At 40.3% G+C, this 15009-nt stretch overlaps 1 protein-coding gene across 3 annotated transcripts in view; it reads left to right on the plus strand.

The window, feature by feature from the left end:
- The window catches only part of si:ch211-45c16.2 (mitogen-activated protein kinase kinase kinase 13), a 35907-nt gene that overhangs the window by 554 nt on the left and 20344 nt on the right, over positions 1-15009 (plus strand). Inside the window, exon 1 of one of the 3 annotated variants that reach the window (XM_039818124.1) lies at positions 13180-13437. The exons of 1 other annotated variant lie outside the window; for it this stretch is intronic. The gene's annotated coding sequence lies outside the window, so the exon portion shown is untranslated. Of the gene's footprint in view, positions 1-13179; positions 13495-15009 lie in introns of those variants that run through there. One more of the 3 variants, XM_039818123.1, reaches the window with a different exon arrangement.

The raw sequence follows: 15009 nt of genomic DNA on the forward strand, positions 1-15009 counted from the left end.
GTGCTGTTGCAGGAGAGGAGGCTAAATTATAGTGGGTGGTGAAGAAGTGTTTGTGTTTTAGATCAGAATGTACGTTTGTTTAGTATATTTGACTACGTGGCTAAAAAGATCCTAGCTGGGACATGTTGGCTCTGATTTAATATACTGGGGTCTCCACTCAGTAGACTATTTCTTATTATATGGTACACCGCACTAAGTTGTTTATTACACCTGACTTAAACTAATACAGTTTAATACAGTCTTTACACTGCAACCCTGCAGTAAATCCTACCCCCATGAAGGCTATAATGTTCAGCTTTTATTTTACCAGTTTTATGTGACCATTTTTGGCCATTTTTGTTGCTGGGGTTTGTGGTGATGTTGGATTGTATTGTATCATAATGAGAGATGTCTCTAATATTTTGTCCCTCACGTTTATATCATTGAGGGGAGAATAACTATTAGACTTTCTCAGTACATTTCAATTGCCTTACACACCAGAAGCCTTGCTGCTTTAGTACTGAGTCAAATCCAAGTCCTAAACAAGTCATTATGCACCCTTTAACAAATTGAATGCTATTAGAATAGAATGATCTCCCTTTGAAAATTGTAGTTATTACTTTTATATATTTATTTATAAGATTTAAAAGCAAAATGATCAGGTCTGTCTTGTTATGTTCTACCTGTGACACAGTTATAAAGTCATAAGATTCACGACTCGAGTCTGACACCTCTGTCAGAAACTGCAGACCAAAAAGTTGAATCAACACCTGCACAAGCCAATTGCAACAAAAACCGATCAATAAAACCCACCTTCATAAGGACTATTGTTGTCTTAGACTGCATTTGTTTTAGCTAGGCGTACCTAATAAACTGGTGATGTGTCCTGTGTTAGATGTGGGACTGGTAACATCTCACCCTGCCTGCTCTCAGTGAGCAGCTCTCAGTGGCCATCTGACACAAATCAGAGACAATCATTCATCCATCTTTCATGGATACTTCATGTCACAACACATCATTTCTGTCCCACATGCTTTGACAGTCAGTCAGCGGTGGAAAGTGTTACATGTGTGAGCGGTGGATGCTGTGTGCTGTCAGGGCAGCAGCATTGTGTGCCACCCTCATTGTGCTGAGTGCAACATTTTCAGTAAGTGTCCACATGTTTCACTAATGGCTTTGCCTCTCTTGTAACTGCTGCCCGCCTGTAGTGCAGTTACAGGTTACACACTCGGCACCAATCAGCCAAATGTGGTCCCCCACTAACAGAGTGTTGAAGGCTACACCTCTCAGGTGTTGTTAACTATGGCACAGAGACACCCAACACCAGCTTTACAGCAAATATGAGCAAATACAAATGTGGGCTAGTTTTGCCTTTAAGCTCTTTTAATATATTTTTATGTACCAAGAACCCATTTATAAGGAGAGCATGGGGAACAGCAAATCAAATGGAATTTCACATTGTTAAACTGGTTGACATGTTTCTTTATTACCACAAATATGGGCACTGTCGTTAATTTTTGCTCTGCCCCACATACACCATCCTAGTGCCAAATACCCACCAAATGTGTATTAATTCGCGACTGAAAATATTTCCTAGCAAATTACACTGCTACTCCCGTTTGAGTGCTGTTTTATAAAAGCTGCAGTGCCCAGCTATTTTTAGAAAATGACTGAGCTTGGATTTTTTTATCATGGGATTTGTTGACAATAAGAAAAATATATAGAATACCACTAGCCTAATCCTTTAGGTGATTCAACACTCCAATCCCCTCTGTTTGAAGAAGTGGGTCACCCTGGTGATGCTGTTGCATGGCAACGTGGTGTTTGTCCAGGTGTCAAGAGTACCTGCACATCTGAGCTTTGAAATGTCACGTCGAACGGAGCGTCAGCGGAGGCGTAGGAGGTCCTGATGCTGGCATAGAGACAGGAAGCTGTTTAAATGTAAATGTGTAGCAACAGCAGCAGTGTAGCTTTGCAGTGGTCTGATCTCTCTAATCCCAGACGCGGAGACTCCGCTTGTTTGTTTGGGTCGCATTAATATAGTGGTGACTCCCGTCAGTGTCACGTCCCATCAGGCTTAATGAATAAGCTCATTGCTATATTTCATAAGATGAAACAACATTTAACATGTATGGTTTTCATGTCATTAGTGGTTTGCTGCCATGATGAAGATCCATTACAACTGTGATGGTTGTAATGTGGGGAAAAAAAAGTTCTGTTGTCTGATTTGTAAGGTTATGTTTAAGTGAGTGAATTCCCTTGTCTACATTAGTTACTTCCCTACACTTTTGGTTGATTAGACTTCCTCTCAGGACCGTGTGGACATGTACAGACTGCTTGATTGACATCTCCATCACCCTGATGTCTGATTTATTTAGTTGTGTAAACTCAATTCATTGATACATTTGTACGGTATACATTGTGCATTTGTAAAACAAAATGCAATTACTCTGTCCTTAAGTCTTTTTTTTTTCTTCTTTTTTTTTTTTTATAAAATTGGCATTGTCCATAATGTTGATGGGGTGCCAAAATTGGGCTCAGTGTTGTTCAATGTCTTCCATCAAAGCCAGTTTTTAAGTAACCAGTAGATGATGTGGCACAAAATTAGAGAAGAGATACAAGACAAAATGTAACATGCACTTTAATTCACAGTTGTAAACTTAGCTAGTACTGAAACGGTATGTTTTATGTCACTGTAAATTGAATAACTTTTGGGTTTTGGATTGTTGGTTGGACAAAACAAGGAATTTGAAGACATTACCTTGGGAAGATTGAAATAAGCTTTTATTTTTTTTTGCAAATGTGTGACATTTTATAGACTAAACAATTAATTGATTCATTAAATAATTATTTGAAATCACACTAACAAATGGATCATAAAATAAAACTATATAAAACAAAAAAGTGCATAATTCAAGTGTCAAGTTTCATCTCTCAGGTTTAGTAAAATAATCAAATGTATTGTTTCAGGTGTGTGTGGTTAACAGTAATGACTGCCTAACGGCTGTTAAAGATAGAAGTCCCATCGGTTTATGTGCTCATTATTCACGTTGCGTGCAGTAGGGCCATTGAGGGGCAGTTGAGTGGAGAAAGCCAAACAACAAACGTTGGGCTGAAGGATGTGAACATGAATGTCTTGCCCCCTTTCTTCTCTCTCCCTCTCCTCTGTCTGTATCCTCATAAGCACCTACCCTCTCTCTCCCTCAGGCCCTCTCCTCCTTTCCCTCCTTCCGACTGACATTTCTGTAATGACACTGTCTGAGCTCCTGCCTCCATCCCATCCTTAACTTACTGTGCGCCACACGCATAGTCAGCTTGTCACACCGAGAGCCCGCCTGGCACGCCTTACATCTATATCAGACCACTAAATGCCAATAATTGCAACTCAGCTTGATTAAGAAAGTAAGCATCCTCCATCTTCCAGGCCCCCTCTGTTCTGTTGGCTCTCCTGGAGATAGAGTTGTCGTTTGCCAAAGGGTTTAATGGACACACTCACAGATGCTCTGCTAGTCAGCCTGTTTGAGGATTTGGCTTTTGTTGAGAAGTGGGTTAAGTCCGACATGTCGTTATATTTGGGCAGGGGTATTACAGTTTTGACTGGGAGGGGGTTAGATTAACTCAGCTGCTAATATTGTGTAGGCTTTACTTCCTGAAGTAATGGTGGATGAATTTTGAACAGTGGTCTTTGTCTTCTGGTTATGGGTTAGTTAGTTATGAGTCCACATATGAGTCATATTTTGAAAGTTTATACGTTCATTTGTGTTAAATGTGGCCAAACACCATTAAAAACTGTCACATTTTATGTGACTAAGTTTCATCGAAATGCTGTTGTCAACGTGGATGATTATTTTTCTACACAGCCGTGGGGGTGTGTGTGTGTGTGTGTTGTGTGTGTGTGTGTGTGTGTGTGTGTGTGTGTGTGTGTGTGTGTGTGTGTTAGGGCTGTGCAATTAATCAAAATGTAATTGTGATTATGATTTCGGCTCCCAATGATCACAAAAAAAGAATAATCGAGAAAAACAATTACGGAGTCTCTATTTGCACCCCCGGTACGAATAGCCTCGGCCACACAGCTGAGCTATTCACACCGTGTGACGTAACAACAAATACACGTTGCTCGCGTGCACCGAAATCATGGCGGACGTTCATATTTCATGACAGCAGAAACTGGCATATTAGGAAAGTTTTGTCTCTAAAGTTTATAACAATTGAATTTTTTTTAAATTTTGGATTGGATAATTTGCATGCAATTGCGCAAGTAAGGGCTCGCAAACGCAAAATGTGTTTTGCAGGGTGGTAGGGGAAGACTCATGAATATGCCTGCTCTGGTTGGGTTGGTTAGGTTTAGGCAAGAGGAGTGGGATTGGTTATGGTTAGGGTAAGAATGTCAGGGCGATAATATTCCAAAACGGTGTAATACATGAGTAGTATTAGATTAGATCAGATTAGTTTTTTTTTTATTGATCCCAAAAAAATGGGAAATAATGGTGTTGCAGCAGCAAAAATATCAGACACACTGCACACATACAGAGTATACATTAAATAATAGGAACAATAGGCCTATACATTAAATAATAATTGAATACTACACGAGCAATATTTAAAATATATACAGTTTGGAAATAAAATGTACAACTGATTCAACAGATGGATAACTCTGTGTAAATGCCAAGGTACTGTAAATGCACAGGGGTGCAAATAGATTACATTGATATTTGTACCAGACAGGGTATTAATAGAACACAGTGCTGTGTGCACCGGCGGGGTACGAATAGCCTTCATTTCTAATTTCACCAGGGTACTAATAGCTCTTCTAATTGCACTAGGGTATGAATAGCATACACTGCTAATAGTACCAGGGGTGCAAATAGCCTCACCCAAACAATTATTAGTTATAAGTAAACTCTTATTTTCTCTTGTGTTCTGAATGAAAAAATAAAGTTTAAATAGGAAAAGTATCAAGGCAAATTTCACTGTTGTTTTTTTTTACTGTTGATTTATGTATTGAACAAAATAATCGTGATCATATTTATTTCCATAATCGAGCAGCCCTAGTGTGTGTGTGTCTGCTAGCCAAGCTTCTATAATTACCAGAGGCTGCAGCCCTTCATGGGGAGCAAATTAACACACACGAGTGGAGGAGCTAGAACCATAGCACATGCACAAGTCATACAGTGTGTGTGTGTGTGTGTGTGTGTGTGTGTGTGTGTGTGTGTGTGTGTGTGTGTGTCTGTGTGTCTGTGTGTGCTCCGACCTCTCATGTGTGCATCTGTGAATAACAGGGATGCACTGTTAGATCATAATGCATTCCTATTTGTCCATGAGTAATGCTTATCTAATGCAATAGAGATAATATGTGCAGCATGCACCAAATGGCCAAAACAAATGTTCACAGCAATAAGCCTTAATAAGAGGCAAACTATGTATGTAGCTATATACATTTTTTTTTTTTTTTTAACTCGATCGATAATTGAGTTTATTTACTATTTATGTCAAAAAAGTGAACCTTCTCTGGTCCCATCTTCTCAAATCAGATTTTTTTCTGTTTTATACACTTTTAAATGGAATATACTGTATTTGGGTTGTGACTGTTGGTAGAACAAAAAAGTTATTTCAAGATGGCATATAGGAACTTAACGATTTATCAATTAATTGAAAAAATAATTGCTAGGTTTATCTGTACTAATAATTGTTAATTATTAGTATTATTATTGCAGCTCTAAGCACAAAATGAACAAAATTGAGACAAACTGATTATTACGCCACTTTTAGATTATAAGAGATTTTCTTTTTTGCGATAATCACACTGTAAGAAAAGATACACCATATCTACTCAATAAAAATTAGGCAGCAGATTACAAGCAATATTAATTAAATTTCACATGGTTCGGCATTGAGTAAATATTAATTAAATGAGACCCTTAATAGTTATCCATTTAATATGAGTATATTTGAATAGAAAACAGTACAGAATTAATTATAACCTAAACAAAAATATTGAGTTGATTTGAAAAAGATAAACTCCCTAATGTGTAAATAGTACTAATACAAATTTATTTAATTCTACATATCAATGATATATAATTGAGTAATAATTAATCTGCACATCGATTTGAATTTAATCAATGCAATGAATTAAATCTAAATATTCTTTCTTAGGAATGACTAGTCTATGGCCAAGAAAGTACAGAACTTAACAAATACTCAAATAAGAATTTTATTAACAATTCACTTTGTGCTTTCGACTCATTGTAGTAGTGCTGGGCAATATACCGGTATACCGGTATTAATTTCCCATATGATATGAATTTTTCATATACCGTAATACCGGTGCAAGGCCGCCGAATTGATCTGCGTGTGACTTCAGAACGGGAGCCATGTTAACTTCGTACCCTTCTCACTCATGGTTGTAAATTTATAACGACAATTAATAACCCACAACTAACTCTCTTTAACAGGATAAAACACCATAGCACACAACCATTTGTGACTTTAACAATTTCTAACACTAATAATTTTACATTTAGCCTACAAATTTACATAGCCGAACGGCAGGCTGGGTAACATTATAGCTGCTAGCTAGCTAGGTTGACAGGAAGTGCTTTTTCAATTAAAATTTGCCTGATTACATTGATTTGAATTAACTCAATTTCTCTTAAATATATTTGGGTTTAGTTAAATTTTAATACAATTGGTTTGATTTTAACTAATGGGGGGGATCAAACATTTTTATTTGAAATTTAATTAAATATTTGCCTCAAAAACACAATCATATTGAATATATTTTACCTAATACATTAATTCAAATCTACATGACCACAGAATCATTTCTTACAGTGCATGCAGCTGTGCATACTTTATGCATAATTTATGTACAGTGTGTGTGCTCTGCCCTGCAGTCTCCTCCCATCTCTGTACATAGCCACATATATTCGGCTAACCTCTCACCCCAGCGAGCAGCAGGCAGCAGCACCATACACCCCCAGCTACACAGTTGTAATCTCAGGCAGACCACCACTGCCTGCCACCCACTGCTGCCACCTACTCTTTCTTCCGTCCTCCGTCCAGGAATATGGGAAAAGGAGGTGAAGTGTATGTGAACATGACATCCCAGCATGTGTTTATTTCCTACCACTTCTGTAATTCTCTTTAGTGAAATAATTAGAAACAAGAAGGCTGGAGAGCCTTCATAACATTTTATGTTATCTAAGACTGGCTGCTGTGTTCTGCATTATAGCTCTGCACGCAATCTTATAAATCACGGTTGGGATAACCAGGTGCATACAGCTGGAGGGAGGTCAGCACAGCCAGGGTTTTTGTCTGCTGCTCCTCATCTGTTTACTTGTCTACTCTGGATTCATGATAAAGAGGGAACCAGCATAGAGCAATTGTTGTGGTGCAGGCGAAATCCTGCGGGAGTGTCGAACAGTCATTGTTATGTAATTTCCTGTCAGCGCGGATTGGTCAAGCGGTTGGGTTGTTGGTGGGCACAGCACGGTAATCTCACAAGCATTATCTTTCTCTCAGAATCACTGGTTGTTGTGTGCAGGACTCTCTTACCACTCATCCATGCCTGCCTTTGTAAAACCAACCAATGAGCCAGGTCAGTCTGTTCCATCATCCATCTTAGCAACAGGTTTATCCTTGTGCATGAAGTCAACATAATCAGGACTAATCTATTCTCATTAGTTTAGGTATTTCCCTGACTCCTCTGACTTCCTCCCTCCAATTACAGTACTGCATTTTATCCACTGGCCAACCAGCTGGCTCTGGGCTGCGTGATTTATAGGATTACAGTTGGTACCAAAAAGCATTTGGTGAAAGTGTTGAAACAGTACTAAGATCACACTAGCAAGAATCTTTGTCCATTACAAATTTAAATCTAAGTAATTTCAAGTTTTGCAAATGAAGGAGACGTCTTGTAGGAATCCTCAGCCTCCTTAAATTGATAAATAATGTCCTACAGAAGCAGAGGGCAGTAACTACAGATTTTGATTTGGATGTCTTTTTAGGCAGATTACTGTATTTTACCCCCAATACATAATACCCAAATTAGCTCTATCTACGGACAGTCTTCAGCAAATGAGGGGTATTGACAAACAAAATGTGTCCCTTCTGCTTTCTATCTACCATTTGTTAATAATTATATAATATAATAATTATATACCAAGATATTGGTTCCTAAAAATTTATATTTGTCAAATACAGGAAATAGCAGGAAAAAAGTTCGTGAAATTAGCTTTGACCAAGGCTAGCTATGGCTTTCTCACCAGTTCACTCAGCGTTAACTTGATTTAGCTCCCCTAGCTATCTAGGTTAGTTGGCCTTTTGGTTTGTTTTTTTAGCTACTTTTTGTAGTTGCGCTATTGCCAAATATATATTGCCCTATATGAAATTATAGTATCTACTGTATTTCTATAGCAGAACACGTCAACATCACCGTAAGACTGAGCAGACCCCCGTGGAAGTCTTATTTATGTGTGTCTGTAATCATAGATGTTTGTGTTTGTGTGGGCCTGCGTGTCTATACCTGGCGGCTGCATCTGATGGCAGATTGTAAAGGTAAACCACTGTAAGTCGCGATGGGGCTTTTTCTCTTATTAATGCGGAGGACACAGGAGCTGTCAGTGCTGTTGTTCCACTGCTGGTGAAAAAGTAATGAGTGTGTATAACAGAGCTGAGCCAGTGTGGTTTACAGCTCTGTTGCACTTGGAGGCGAGGCCAGGGCTGCTGGAGCACGGACTGGCCGTGCATCATGTCTGTGTGCCGGGGATGGAGACAGAACAGGAGGCTTTGGCCACTGCTGGAGAAAAGCTAATTGACAGACTGAGGTCAGACTCTTTTTATCTCTTTAGTTCGGAAATGTTTAAAGATGTTTTTGGACCTCCCAAGACATCTAAATCCTATAAAACTAAGTCAATATCTTATTATAGCTATAATTCAGATCAGACAGCCTATTGAGGGGCTTGGAATAACTCACTCGTCACCGTCCTCTCATGTAATGTATGTAAAACAGGATTGTTGGAATTCAAAATGTCTAGGTTATGTTTTGGGGACAAGTAGTGGATGTAAGTCATTTTTAGATCAACTTAGATCTGGTATTGTATAAAAAAATTTGAGAATGATGATAGATTTTACACTTACCTTTCAAGACACCGTGTGGATTACACTTGAAATTAGTCAATTAATTGTGACTGATTTTTGTAATCGATAAATATTTTCAGTAATTTTTCAAGCAAACAGAAGATGTGCTGATTTTCTCTGTTTTATATTATTGTAGATTAAATATTTGGGGGTTTTGTACTTAGTCGGACTATTCAAGTAATTTGGAGATGCTACACTGGGCTCTGAGAAACTGAGTGGATTTCAGTCTTAGTGTGCATTTTGAGGTGATTGGTGTCTTTCCCTTGAGTGTTTTGTTTCCTCATGATCACAAAAAACTGTTTTGTGATCTTAGCATAATGAGCTTTGCTTTTATTTTTTTTATTATGATAGTGATGAAGTCATTTATATACACACGTATTGTACTGAAAAGCAGTATCTACCTGAGGAAGCCGTAATCAAAGTAGAAAATGGATAAGCTCTGATTTTAGCTTCCCTGCTTGTCGCTCTCCAAACTTATTTGAAACTTTTTTAAATTAAAGTTGAATTAATTTAAAGCTGTGTAGCAAAAATTGAAGGATGGAAGAAATCCAATGATAGAGTGACATCTAATTTTGAAAATAAAAGCCAGCTCTCGTGTAGCTACGAATCTTTCCAGTAACTTCTGTGGGTTTTTGATGTGGTACTGAAAATGAGCTGTTTTGTAATGGCTTACGATATTAATGCATTATTTGACAGATAGGTTGATAAATCAGATTTATTGCCAGAGTAAGTTTTCACTTGCAAGGAATTTGCCTTGGTGTATGTGGTGCATACAATAAACGAAAAGGGCACCGTCAAGAACATAAATACAGAATAGATATATTATAATAAAAAGTATGTAAAAAGACCCTACAACAAATGTACAATATAACGGTGTAGAAATGGAAAGAAGGAAGGCTGTACAGTTGTGTGCAGGGTGTGCAAAAATATTGATCAGGAGATGTGCAGAAGTTTACAGTAGATAGATAAAAAGAAAAACACAAAAAAAACTTTTTAAGATTTTTTTTTGGGGCTTTTTATTGATAGGACAGATTAAGTAAGGAAAGTGTGAGAGAGAGGGTGATGACATGCAGCAAAGGGTCGCAGTTCAGAACTGAACTGAACTGAACCCCTGTTCAAGGACTGAGCCTCTGTACATGGGGCGCACGCTCAAACAGGTGTGCTAACCAGGCGCCCCCTAATAAACTTCTTTAGCTTCAGACTAAGTAGCTACATTTGAAACAATACTCAAAATGAAAACACTGCAACAAACTGATAAATACGAAATGTTATATATCACTGCTAATATTAGAACTGAGAGGCTTTGAGGCACATAAACATTTCATGATTTTGTGATGAAACAGGTAACCATTAGTTGAACTCACAAGAGGAAAGTTTGTTTGGGTTGAGACAAGTTACCTACTTTGGGTCTCTTTTATGTAGTCTTGCATTGCCAGACCTTCCTCCACAGTACTGCTGAGAAGGGTCTGGCTAGTCCACACAACATCCCTGGATAGGAGCAAAGCGTGCTCTGGTTTATTGGCATTTATTTTAAACAGCATTATTAGACTGTGGTTGTACTGGGCAGCTTCCAGGTATGAATGTGCAACTGTGTGAATGTGATCAGGGCGTTCCTGCAAAAGAGAGTCTTCCTCTTAGTGAACATGAGAATTTCCTCAAAAAAATAAAAATAAACATAATTTGATTGTTGGTTGTATCTTGGAGGATGTTTCCCTGATCGACCAGAGATTAGAATACCAACAGGCCGAAAATGAGGGAATCTATCCCGTAAATGGCACCGGAACTATCCCGTAAATGAAACGTCGTCGATATAGACAACTTTTATGTGATCTCGTCATAATGTGTCCTGTGCTTTTTGTTTTTTCAAAAGTTGTGTGGCGTGTTGTGGTTTTGACAGAAGTACAGAGCATCCTTTGGCCATGTCTTATAAAAACCTTCAACTCACAACTGAATTTGCTGTCTTGGCTCTAAAAGTGTTTAGTTTTTATCGAGGAATACTCAGTTGGGGAGGGTGTTTCTGGCTTGTTTTTTCAATACACTGTAGCTTTGCTCATTTCCACGTGAGCACACAGGCTTGTGATCTGCTGACCTTTGGAATTTCGGCTATAGAGCAGAGCTAGATGTTCTCGCTAAGCAAACAGGTCAGGTATTTGAATTCCATGCTCCTATGGATATCTAATGTCTCTCTCTCTTTGCCAATATTTAACTACAGATGTATTTTTGGGAATTCCCCTGCTGTGTTTTTTTTGTGTATGTAGTCCTTGCTTACAGCAGTGTGTCTTCGGGCACATGGCAAAAATAGCAATGTCGGCTTAAACCCGCTCTTGTTCTGCTCTGGGCCAAAAGAAGGCTTGACCTTGTGTTCATTTTGGACTTTGCGTCACAAAGGTGTAGTTTTTACAGATCCAACAATCAGCTAAACACACTCCCCATTCCCTAATGCCAGTCCCATCAGAGCCAGCATCCTCGGCCATCTGTACCGTGACTCATTTGACTGTCATTTCACGCCATTTCTAGGCCATGTTTGGAAGTCTCAGCCTCGCCCCGGGATACCAGACCTCCTCCTCTGGCAGTGTCCCCTGCTGGGGTGTGGCCTGAGGATGGAGATTTAACAATGCTGCTCCATTATCCCAACCCCCTACCCATCATGCATCATTACATTCCTACTACTCCCTCTCCATCTTCATCTTCCCCAGAGGTTTGGGCCTGTAATGAGAGAATGGGGTGGAGCATCTGTTCCCCGAGCTTTTCCTTTTAACCCCAGGCCCTCAGTCTCAATCAGTATACCCCCTCTAGTCGCAGTTAGTCTTTCTCTCTGCCATCACCACTCACAAACACACATATATACGTGACCGACAGACAGACAGACCACCACCTCCCTCCGTCTGAGCTGCACCTCCTTTTCTCTCCAGTCTTTTGATAATCTGGTCGGTGACTCAACCGTTCAGTCAATTTCTTAATGTCACCCTAAAAATGTTGCAGAAGTTGATACCTTTGTCAGCTCTCCAAATGTGCATTATGGACTCATGCATCGTCATTCATACCAGTCATCTGTATGTTCAAAGATTTAAAGATGTCACGTGTGTGTGTGTGTGTGTGTGTGTGTGTGTGTGTGTGTGTGTGTGTGTGTGTGTGTGTGTGGCAAGATGTAGCGATCAGACTCAGCAAACCTGTGAGATGCTCAGAAACGTTTGCTCACAAATGTGCTGAGAAGCTGAATAAAGTGGTTTTACTGCTGCTCATTGTGAGAGTTTGTGTGAGACATTCAAAGACCTTTTGTGAGGAAAATAGAACAATTCTTCTGTCATTCTGGATCTGACCTTTTGATTTTTCTCCGACTGTCGCAACCCCTTCAGCCCTGAAGCTTGAACTCCTGTCAAGTGGTTTGGTATTAGATTTGAGTGCTCCGCATCATGAGAAACTTGGCAAATTGGCCCTATTCAGCTGTTTTAGTACATACAGTTCTGTATAAACATGGACACACATGCTTAAATGTGGTTTTAATGCTTTGTTGAAACACTGAATACTGAAGTCTTTCAGTTTGCAGTCAAACACTTCTTAGCTTACCAAGACAATGCACAGCTGTGCAGAGCATTTACGTACACCCTGTGGTGAAAATGTAGGTTAATCACAATAACTTCATGACTATGGACAACTAAAGGAGGAGCAAGTCTGAACTGTTTGTGTGCCTGCATGTGTGCACTGTTTTGTCACAAATAGATAGCACATGCTAGAATACAGGATGCAGTGTGCAGTCATATGTGGGATGGTAATACGATTGGCATGGAGAGAACTGATTACTGATTTTGTACAAAGGGATTTTCTCTTGTGCAGAAATGGTCTGTCCTACTTACAGAGACGCCACTGCAGCCTAACCTGCTGTTCCCAGCTGGTGCTGCTTTGAAATACATCCCCCTCCTCCTCCTCCTCTTCTCTTCTCCTCTCCTCTTCATCTCTCTGCACTTCTACTCTCTGAGTCTGTGCAGAAGGCTCTCCCCTCCTACCCCCCCCCCCATCCTTTGCTCTTTGAGCTGCGTCCTCTCTGCGTCAGACAGCTCCATTCATGAAAAGTGTGACGTGAGCAGGTCTTCAGCGACCCGGTGACGCTGCCAGCCACCCACTCACATCCCAGGTGCTGTGGGAGTTAGAGGAATGTCCATCACTCTCCAGCCTCTGCCTCCCTCTCTCCCTGCCTTTCTTGCCGTTTTTCTCCATCTTGACCGTCCGTTCAGCCTTTCTCCCCCGGCTTTTTTTTTTTTTATCCATCCCTGCCTCAGAGCTGAGGGAGGACCATGAATCTGAGCTCTGTCTGCTGTAAGTAATCTGCTGATGCTGTGCTGTACATCTGAGTGGAAGCAGTGTGATGGGGAGGTACGTTGCTCCTGCTTGTAAATTTGTCTTGAATATAGTTTTTTTTTTATTGTACTTTGGTGTGTGGGTGTGTGTGTGCAAGGAGACATTCAAATGCGTGTACGTGTGTGCTGTTTGTAAGTAGATCAGCTGTGTCAGTGTTTGTTCAGTAGAAGTGCTGCAGGAGTGTGTTAAGTGGTCGTGCGTTGGTGCGTGCAGGAGCTATTTTAGGCTCAGCGATGATACTGCTGCTGCTTTTTGATGCAGTGCTTCTCTGTGCCCTCTGAAGGACAGGTTTAAATGTAGGTAAAGGTAGAGACCAACAGGACCCCCACCCTCCACCTCCTGATGGAGTAGCAAAATGATATTCTAAGGCATTATAACGCTGGGCAGATGAAAGAGTTTTCTGGGACACACTTGGATTGTGCACTGCCACAGGCATTTCAGCATGTGCACATATACAACAAATTACATTCACTTTCCTCTTCCAGATTTTTGTCTTACTTAACTCTGCCTCTCTCTTTGTCCATGTTCCCCTTTCTGCTTCACAATCTTTGACTTTTCTCCCCCCACTTTGCATCTTCATCCATCTCTTTATTTTACTTGGCTTGGCAGCAGAAAAGCTCTGTGTATGCCCACCTCTGTCCTCTGCTACTAAGCATGTTTATGTAACTGCACTGGATGAGTAGCCGGCAGCCGGGCTTATAAAGGAGAAGAGGTGGAGGAGGAGGAGGAGGAGGAGGAGGATGAGGGAGAGCTCCATCCATTCTCCACACTTAAAATAATGGCTGCATATTCAGATCCATGAGGAGTTTGCCATTTGGATTTTATTTCTAGTGAGAAATAGAAATGGGGTACCAGATTTATTATTAAACCTTAGATGAGGTGCATGTTGCAGGGATTGTATGAACCCAGGAGCTAATAGAAGCACTAATGTGTATTGATTTCCTGGCTTTCTGCTGTGGTAGAGTCTGTTTAAGGCAGAAGAAAGGACATGCACTTGTAGTACAACATCCACTTTCTCATGTGAAACCCATTTTTATTTTTTGCTCTGCAGCTTTGTGTATTTTCATATTGCAGGGCCATTAAAATGGTGTCAGTCACAGCCGGTCTCCTGCAGTATGGGTGTTTGTCTGTTGTGTCACTTTTTGTGCGTCTGTCTCTCTCCTCAACCCTTGTTGTTGGCGGGCCAGGCAGGCCGTCACTATTAAAAGAGCACAAGGGGGATTGTTGTGGCAGCAGCTGCTCTGGTGTGTAGTGTTGAGTGTGTGTGCGTTTGTCTGTGCCTTTCTATGTGTGTGAGTGCTGCTGTCTCCTGGCCGTGCAGGGCAGACAGGCCCAGTTCACATGGAGCCGGCTCCTCTTGTGTCCTTTGTTGTCGCTCTGGGAGTCTTTTCCATTGGAGCGTGGTCGGTACTGTATCATGCCGCAAGCAGCCACAGCAGCAGTAGCAGCAGCAGCAGAAAAGCAGTTTCTCTTTTTCCTTTTTGTTCGTCTCTCTGATTCATTTTTCTCTGCTCTCACTCTTTCTTCTGT

The sequence above is a fragment of the Perca fluviatilis genome, chromosome 12 (genome assembly GCF_010015445.1).
Source record: "Perca fluviatilis chromosome 12, GENO_Pfluv_1.0, whole genome shotgun sequence".
Lineage (NCBI taxonomy): Eukaryota > Metazoa > Chordata > Actinopteri > Perciformes > Percidae > Perca > Perca fluviatilis.